Genomic DNA, 9,816 nt, shown 5'->3' with positions numbered 1-9,816 from the left:
GAAGGAAATACAGAAAAAGCACTAAGTAATAAAAGGTGAGAAAAATCCATCACTCCAACAGGTAAAGGAAGGTAAACCACTTGAAGAAGCAGAGGTAGATGGAGGGAAAAAAACCTCACAATTTAGAGTGTCCATGACACCCAGAGCTAAAACAAGCCCAGGGGATCTGGGAAGAGCTAAGCACATGTGCTCCAAAAACCAGCAGAAATGAAGTGAGATCCCTGAAGGGAACAAAAGAAAGAGGCAGGCTGAAGAAAACAAAAAAGTGCCTCCCCACTTTTCATTCCCTGCCCACAAAGCATTTTGGGATTTTTAATCTTGTCTCTTGTACTATGTGGTAGAAATCCAAAAATATAGGTCAGGAGAAGCATGGTTTATTGGGAACTATCCTGCATAGCAGACAAGATGTATCCTCATGCAAATGATTCCATGCAGCACTCACATCTTTAATCGCTTCTTTTCCTCCTGCTGGGGAAGCAGAGCTGCTTTATTTACTCTAAGCAATATTTTCTCCCTTCTCCTTGGCAAAAAACAAGCTCCCATCTTGGCAATGCTCCCCAAAGTACCTAATGCTCATCACCCCCCATGCTAAGGAGAGTGGAGCAGGTTAATTTATCACTTATTATCATGATTAACTTGCCCAGCTGCCGGGTTCAAGAGCCCCAGAGCGCCTCAGGTTATACAGGATCACAGAAGGAAAAGCTCTGTTGAATGAAGCTGCTGCCACACTGGCCCTCTTTGCCTGTCAAACACATTCAGCTGCTCTTGCACTGCCCTGTGAAAATCCCCCATAAAATACAAGTGAAAAGCCCTCAGCACCTGTGATAAAGCACAGCTGGGTTCTGCTCAGGGCATTTCAAACTACCTGAGGTATTTGTGACCTCCCCTTGCCGAGGCAACACCTCAGGAAAACCAAAAGTTTCTTTTCATGGACTCACAGGATGTGTTGGGTTGGAAGGGACCTTAAAGCTCATCTTGTTCCAACTCTCACCACACTCAGGACATATTCCACTAGACCACTCTGCTCCAAGCCCCATCCAACCTGGCCTTGAACACTGCCAAGGCTGCGACAATCACAGCTTCTCTAGAACCTGTTTTGCTCCTCCCAGATCTAAAATCATACCAAACTTACCAGCCTCAGAGGTAGATTTCTATTAAATGTCTACATTTTTCTAGGAAAGGAATCCAGCAAACATTGTTTGCATCTGACTTTGCAAAATGAACGTCAGCTGCCGCCCACTTTTCTTATTTTTCCCCATTTGGTGGAACATTTTCATTCTGTTGTTGTTTGGAGCAGTATTTTAATATACCTGGCTGAGGCTGCTTAAAATAGCACAGCAAGATACCGGCCTGTGAGGGGTGGAAAACCGAGCTCTTGCACATCTGGTGTTTCTCTTGTTGGAAGTCTTAAATCCCACCTCTCTGGTGGGACAAAATAGGTGTCACTAATCCAATTTCTAAAGTATCATGCATCACGCTGATGCTATTTTAAGACTAAAAAACAAACAAAAAAAAAGCCAATTTAAACAAACCTCTGCTCCTTTCCATTTTCTCTGTTCCACAATTTATGACACAAGATGGGAGAGAAAGATTGTTCTGGGAACAATGTTTTCAGGACTCTAAAAATAATATAAAAACTGCTCTGCCACACTCTCAGCTGTTACAGCCCCAAAAAGCACTGGCTCTCTTTGCTCACAGAGCCACAACTGTGGTGGGATTTCTACCCCAGGTACCAACCTAGTGACCACACCGTGGGACAGTCATTTCTTGGTTTTCTCCTGGGAACAGCTACAGCACTTCTGTGTTGCAAGGCAAACTTGAGCCTCTTTTAATGAAACTGGACCTGTGAAATGAGGTACACAAAGCCAAAGGCCAGCTGAACCTGTGATCTCTGAATGGGTCTTCACATTCTTCCCAGGAAGATGAATGGGAATCACTCTTTTGCCAGGGAAGCTGCATCAGCTGGGCATTTGCTTTAGAAAATGTGCTTTCTGCTCCTCTCAGAGCCAAAATTCCTACACATTTCTTCTAAGTCCTTCTTAGATAAGGACCATGTTTAACTGAGTGACAGTGAAGCAAAATGACAATCCAGGAATAAATTTCCCTGTACACATTATCCTTCATCCACGTGGGTGGTTTCTCTCTGGCACACAGGGGTGAGGAAGGAACCCAAATGCATCACTGTACATAAAGTCACACGTGCTGAGGGGTGAACAAATCTCAGAGATACTGGAAACCTCCTCTGAAGACCCAATTCAGGGAAAGCCTGAGCTGCTTTTGTGTTTCTGGGGCTGAAGAAGTTCAGGATCTTCCACAGATGCTCCGAGGCAGTAGGATTGTGCCTGAATCTCGCTCTGGAAATGCCAGTGGCTCAGCTGAGAGCTGTGGCGATGATTGACATTGCATTGAGAAGGGCCACAGTCCTGCAGGGGTCTTTCATCAGGAGCAAAGAGCGGCCTGGAGCGTGGGGAATGCTGGATCTGTACCACGGAGTGCTCATCCTTCACCTTCATGTGGAGCTACCCCCAAAGCCGCCATGTATCCCTTTTTCTATTGCCCCTGGTGTGGATCTTTTGGAGCAGCTGTTCCATGTGGCTTTTTATGGTGATCCTGTGGGAAGCAGCCGTTCGCCTGCTGTGATATCCTCACAACTACTATGAACTCCTCATTCCTTTTGGTTTGATTTGGGGTTTTTTATCTGTTTGTTTGATTGGTTTGTGTGGGTTTGTTTGTTTGGGTTTTTGTCTTTTTTGGTTGGAGTTTTTTGTTTGCTTTTTTTATAAATGTCTGGTGAAGCTGGCACAGCCAAACTCAAGAAAATGTAAACCAGGCTCGACTTTCCAGAAATTCCTTTGGACTGGGTTTAGCTGCATCCCCCAGGCTCAGGATTATCAAGATATTTGCAGGTTTTGCTCTGCGCCATCAGCCTGCTCAGATTCTGCTCGGTGTTTCACAAATGGAGAAGACAATGGATGCTGTGCCAAGCTTCCTTTCAAACAGCCAAACCTGGGTCAGCATGAGAGAAAAGAAGAAGAAAAAAAGAAAATATTCATCAGTCAGAACAGAGCCAGTGTCCCACCATCTGCCCCTGCACTCTTACTAATTTTGTCTATTTCGAGACAAGGCTGGGTCTAAAGCTTCCCTCTCTCAGTTCCTGGTGCTATTTGCTACCTTGCAGCTTTGATTTCTGCTGATCTAAGTCACTGCTGTCCATGTGGGGTTGAGAATGTTCAGCCTGGAGAACAGAAGGCCCTGGAGAGGCTTTGCTGTGGCCATGCAGGACTTGAAGGGTCCCATAGGAAAGATGGGGACAGTGTTCAATAGGGCCAGTGGCAAGAGGAGAAGGGGGATGGCTTTTAACTGCAGGAGGTTGATTTAGGTTGGCTCTAAGGAAGCCGCTTTTTCACACTGAGAGTGCTGAGGCACTGGCCCAGGCTGTGCACAGAGGATGTGGATGCCCCATCCCTGCGAACATCCAAGGCCAGGTGGCAACAGGACTCTGAGCAACGTGCTCTGCTAGAAGATTGCTCAAGTTGGAACAAGATGATCTTTAGCGTCCCTTCCAAGCCAGACCACTCAGGGATTCCATCATTCTATGATCCCCGTTGTCCACTCCACGGTGACCCTGGACTCCTGTGAATTGTGATGTCACGGTCTGCATTCACACCGGAGCTCCCAGCACCCAGCAAAGAGGACAACACAACCATTCGCCCTTGTGCCTACACACCCGTCACCCTGCTTGGCCCCTGCTCCGCTACTCCCAAGAGTTCCCAAAGGTCTCTTGTGCCTGGATTTTGCCGTTCATCCCTGCCAGATGCTCACATTCATCCCGAGGAAGGTAAGGTGCCATTCCATGGAAATGGACACCACCTAAGTGCCTCTGTGGGGATGCTGTGGGACAGGGATCCCACTCCGAGGTTTTGCTACATCTGCAGGTTTCCAGAGACGAAGAGAAAGAGATGGAGGTGGATATAAAGAGTGATACAGAGGAGGAGATGGAAGTGGATGGAGGAGAGACTGGAGAGGAAGAGATGGAGGTGGATGCGAAGGAAGAGATGGAGGAAGAGATGGAGGTGGATGCGAAGGAGGAGATGGAGGAAGAGATGGAGGTGGATGTGAAGGAAGAGATGGAGGAAGAGATGGAGGTGGAAATGGAAGTGTACAGTGAGGCCATGGATGTGGATGGAAAAGACGAGGAGGAGGACATGGTCCTGGGATGAAGAGGGACTCCAGCGGTAGGACAGGGATGTGCTCCCCACAGGCAGAGTGGGTGCCCTGCTGCCAGGCTGGGGCTGGGCTGGGTGCCCCGCTGAGGGACACGGTGCCCCGTGGGCTGGATTCTGGCAGCACAAGCACCATCCCCAGCCTGTCCTGCACTTGCTTTGGCTCACACAAGCCCCGTGCCAGTGCCTGGGGCCTGACCCCCAGCCCCAGCCAGGCTCAGCGCTGGCAGCAGAGTCCCGCTCTGCCAGTGTGTCCCAGGCTGGGGCACATGGAACAGCCCTCTGTGCCTGACTGCAATGACTGTGTCACTTGCTTTTCTTCCAGGACTGACGGAGATCCAGGGCAGAGATGGCACCCTTCTGTATATACGTTTTAGTGTTTCTTTTTGTCTTCTGTAAATACGTTTAATATAGTTTTGATAGATATGTTCTTGTAAATACGTTCTATAGATCGTTGTTGTTACAAAGGTTCTTACAATGTAAATATGTTCTGTAGCTCGTTTTTGTTGCTGCTCTTATATAAATAAAGGACCTTTGTTTTTCATACCTCAGTTCTCTTTGCATTTTCTTTGGGCACAGGCCTCCATGGACCAAGACTTCCTTTGGAAACCCCCTCTGTCACCAGACTCTGGTACAAGCATAACACAAATTGATCCTCGTAGTTAAAGGCATGACATTAATTGGCACAAATTTGTCCCTTGGACTTTCTAGCACAGTAAATGTCAGTGCTCATAATGCCCAATTCCTAATGAAAGCTTTCAGTCTCCTCACCTGCCACGGCACCGCAGGGATCCAGGGCAGGAGCGGGATAACTCCGGGATAAGGGGAATCTGCTCCCACTCCAGGGCTGTGCCAGTGAAGGAGGGGAATTTTTTAGGGCCTTCATTGCACACAAAAACCAAACCCAGCACCACCGAGCTGGACTTCCGTGAGCTGCAACACAAAGCGGCCCCTGGCCTTTGGGGGAACACAACCTCCCCGAGTCACGGAGCCAGGGGATGACACTTGGGAATGATCCTTGCTGCCTGCAGGCAAATCAGATGAGGGAGCCACAGGAGCTCTGGGGTTTCCTGCTCTTCCTGCAACGCCATCGGTCCAGACCAGGAGACCTTTCCTGGAACAGATCTTCCCTGTAAAGGGAGCTGCACCAAAGCTCAAGCCCTCATTTAGAGACCCTTGGAAAAGCAAAGGTGAGAGGGGATTTCCTGGAGCCCCAGGGGACCGAGGTGAGGGCGATGAAGAAGCACACAGCAAAGTGCTTCCACTGCTTCTCACTCCAGCAAGGGGAACACCCCTGGAATTTCATGTCCAGCGTCTCTCCCAAGCCCCACAGGTGAACCCACACGTACTCCAGGACTGATCTCCTTTGTACTTCCAGCAGCACAGACCCACCGGGAGGAACTGCAATCCAAGGACACACATCAGCAACCGTCTTCCCGCTTGCCGCTCTCTCCACATTTTCCCTTTCCAGTGGGATGCAGGTGCCACCCCTCAGAGGCAGGAGAACTGCCTTGCAATCCGCTACAAAACCTGCCTGGAAAGCCCAGGATGCCCGGAGCCAGCAGCCGTTTCTCCTGGAACGCCTGCTGACAGGCATTTGAAGCCTGCTGTGCCTCACAGCTGCTTTTCTGCCAAGGGCATTCCCATCTTTTCTTTTTTAGCCCAAATAAAGCTTTGCAAAGCTGAGTTTTGTGAGAAGTGCTTCATATTTAGATTATTCTTAACTTGGAGTTTCCCTCGGCACCAAAATCAGGGGCTAAACCCAACATGGCCTCAAAGGGCCATAAGATCCCAGATATCCAATCCCCGGTTCCCTCAGGATTGGTTCATTAAAGCTTTTCAGGGGTAATTTGGCAAACTTCAGGGTTTGGTGATTTCACCATCAAAGCCACATGAAACCTGTGCAAAAGGAACTTAACTAAAGCTGGCTAAAAGTGGTCCCTGCTGATGACTCATTAAAACACCCCCTTAAAAAGGAGCTAGGATTGATTCCACACTCACAAACCCCCCTTGCCACGATCGGCGCTCTCTGCCCGCCAAGGACACGGCACCGGGCAGGGACATTTCTCCCACTCCCCGGCAGAGACCTCCTCCTGCCACATCCAGGGAACCGCAGCCGCTCAGGGAACACCAACTTTGTCCTGGGCTGGGAACAGGACAGGGACAAGGAACACTTTGAAGTCATTCCCACCTCGGTGCTGTCCAGACCCGGCAGAAAGCGCTTCCCACACCTCTCCTGGAATTCTCTTCCCCGGCCCTTCCAGCTTCGGAAGGCTTCCGTGGGAGCCTCAAGTTTCCGTGCAGCTCAGAAGCTGCACGCGCCTAAAGCATCCCCACGGGAACACGAAGCTTCCCTCGGGCATTTCGTTTCTTTATCCCAAATATTCTCCCCACTCAGCCACAATCTAGAAAGAACAAAAGGGAAAAGAAGGAAGACCAATTAATTCTGACATAAGGAGTCTTGACTATCCCGACACACTGCCACGTGAAAAAACATCCCTGCCCCTCTAACAAATCCCTCTGATACTGGCTCCATTCAGGATCAATTATTTAAACGCTGTATTAAGGAGCGTAAGGACACAACGCTTGGAATTCTCAAAAACGGCTCAGCTCTCGGCTACTCCAAGCACTTTCCCACCCAGGGAGCTGAGCTGTCCCAGATTTAAACGCCACGTTTGATCCAAATCTGAGAGAAATCTGATCTTGTTTGGCTACTGAGCTTTCCCAAAAGCTGTGCAGTCAAGCCTGGAAATCCTCACTGAAGCCTTGCCATGTCACATTGGGATTTACCCTTGGGAAAACCCCACTCTGAGCACTTGGGTTTCAAGAGGTTGCACCCGATGTTACAGACACAGAATTCCTGTGGGGTTTGGCATTTCCTGCACCTCCAAACACGTGAAAAGAATGAAGTGCAGAGTCCCAAGGCTCCATTATTGCCATTCTCCTCACATCCCTTTCCTCAGCTGCACATGGATTTGTGCCTCCTCTGAAGGGCTGGAAAGGAATTTGGGAACCCCCCCCTCAGCTTCTTCGGTTTTCAGCCTTTTCTCTGAGGCAGCCCAAAAGGCAAACAGGAAAAAAAACCCCAGAAGTGCACAAAATCCCAGCCCCTCCCAAGATGCAGCTCCTCACACCAAACCTTGGGAGAATCCCTGGTGCTTCCAATACCGCTGCAATCCCACCTGGAGCTGAGCTTACAGGGTGCTCTGCCTAATCCACATGCAAGCCTGGATAGCCCAAAGCCTGCAAGAAAAGAGGAGGCAAAGTGAAGGGGAGAGGGGGGGAAAAACGGAGTTTTGGGTTTTCCCCGTGTTTGCAACAGGATTGAAGGGCAGGATGGAGAGGTTTCGTGGAAAAGAAGTACCAAAGGCTGCTTCATTGCCAGCAATTAGCGCTGCTCAGGCTGAATCCAAGAGGACAAATGCACCGGGATCAAACAGGAGCGGCCGACAGGATGGGTTATGACACAGATCTGTGAAGCTGGAGCCTTCTTTCTTCTCCCGGGCTCTCCCAGAAATTCTCCATGGCCGGACGTGCTCCCGCTCTCCCCCGCTGGGGAGGATGGACTTGGATAGCCCGGCTGACTGGTGAGCCTAAAACAAGAAAGTGATGCAGTGATCCAAGTGTTTTTCCCGAGGAAAGGACATATTCTCTGGACCTGGCATAACCCATATCCCATGGCCTTCTCCAGGAAGGGTCCCAGCTGGATATGGTCTCCCAGAAAGGATTCCATAGGGGCTCACCTTTTGCCTGGAGCTCGGCTGAAGTCCTCAGCAATGCCAGGGAATGTGGCCATTGGAGGCTTTGGGCAGATTTGGCTCATTTGCCGTTTTAGGCTTTGCTTCCTTCTCTCAGCCTTCCCACTGGATTGTGGTCTCCGAGGAATATGTAAAATCCCATTGGATTCCTGCTCTTTTGGACATTTTTTTGTACCGTTCCTGTACAAAACGAGGCCCCCTGTTCGATGCTTTTCCCCACCGTTCCCCGGCAGTTTTATCTGCCACTGCATTCCCTGCGTTGCTTGGGCTCTTCCCAGATCTCTGAGCTCCTTCACAAGGCAGGAGATTGATTTGGCCCAGGAACTAAACCCTCCCGAGGAATTGTCTGATGCCATCTCCACATTTGACAGCTGATCCTTGTGCTCAAAGGATCCCTCTTTCTTCCCTCCAGCCAATTCCAAGGCTCATGCCCCCAGCTGGGATCAGTCCCCAGTCTGATCCCTGCAGTCTTCCCTGCCAGGATCCTGCTCAGGAATCCATGGGCTACGAATGTAAGAATTAATTCTTCCCACCCCTGCCCACTTCTAATTCCAAAGGATTTGGTGTCTGCCTTACCCGGCTGGAGCCTGCTTCCAACTCTGTTCTTGCTGCTTCTGCTGCTTTCCGTTTCCCAGGAATTCCACCGACGGAGCGACAGCGATTTCCAGCTCCGCCAGGATTCCCTCTGTTGCGTTTGGGTGCTGGAAGGATATCAAAACCAGGGTCTCTGGGGCTTTACTATCAGGAATTACATCCCCGGATTTGTTCATTTCCAAATATTATCTCTTCCCAACAAAGCACTGGGCATCCAAGGAATACAGAAAGTGATGGGCTGACCACTGCTTACTCCTCTGGAATGTCAGAGCTTGGAAAAAAGGGCAGTTGAGGCTTTTCCTGGTGCTGCCCGTGAGGTGCATTTTACTTAACAACCCCTTCCCGTGTCTTTCCCTGTATCCAGCAAAAATCCACCCGTTCATTGCCCAGCTGCTTGCTTCCTCCCTCTTTTCCTGTATCCAACAGAATTTTAACAGGTGAATATTCCCCTCTGCAAGAGCACCTTTCATTCCAAACCGAAGAACAAACGAATCACTTTCCTTCGACCGTCCTCAGTAGGATTACACTGAGAGCAGTGGATGGAAAATGATCCTCTCCTGGTCCCTGCTGGATTCCCGGAGCAGGGATTCTTCCCCCCCGCCGCGGTGCCCTCCTCCCCCTCTTGCCCACCCCGCACCCTTTCCAGGCTTTGTTCCACAGCTTTTGCCTCCAGACCTCAGATCCTTTCGTTCTCCAGGAGCTCCCAGCAGCTCCACAGCCTTTCCTCTCCCATCCTGATCATTTCTCCAGGAATGGAGCTCCGCATTTCAATTCCCTTCTCTTTTCTCCGACAATTGCCACCAATGCAGACCTAAAGCTGACACAAGGAACACTCGGTGCCCACAAATCCAAACCCAGATCCGGCCATCCCTAAACCAGCAACTCCCGGACAATTTGTGTTCATTCCAACCTAACACTGAGGACTCACCCAATCCTTCAAAATTCCCAAGAAATATCCTGTTGCCTTCACAGCTCCCAGGGGATTCTGCTTCGTGCTCACACGGATTTGGGACTTCCCTGAAAAAAACCGTGCAGGGCACGCTGGAATCCCCGATCCCGTGAATCCGGGGAGCGTTAAAAGCTTGGTCCAGCCTGGGCCCCTGGAAATTTTTGCCAAATATCCCCCAAGTCCTCGGGATAACAGAACTCTCTGGTACTGCATTTTTGGCGTTGGAAAGCCTGGAATTACTTTATTCCTAGGGCTGGGCTCTGCATATGGCCGAGAAAATCCCAGCCTCCAC

The sequence above is a fragment of the Corvus hawaiiensis genome, chromosome 3, assembly GCF_020740725.1.
Source record: "Corvus hawaiiensis isolate bCorHaw1 chromosome 3, bCorHaw1.pri.cur, whole genome shotgun sequence".
Classification (NCBI taxonomy): Eukaryota; Metazoa; Chordata; class Aves; order Passeriformes; family Corvidae; genus Corvus; species Corvus hawaiiensis.
This window is presented reverse-complemented; position numbering follows the sequence as displayed.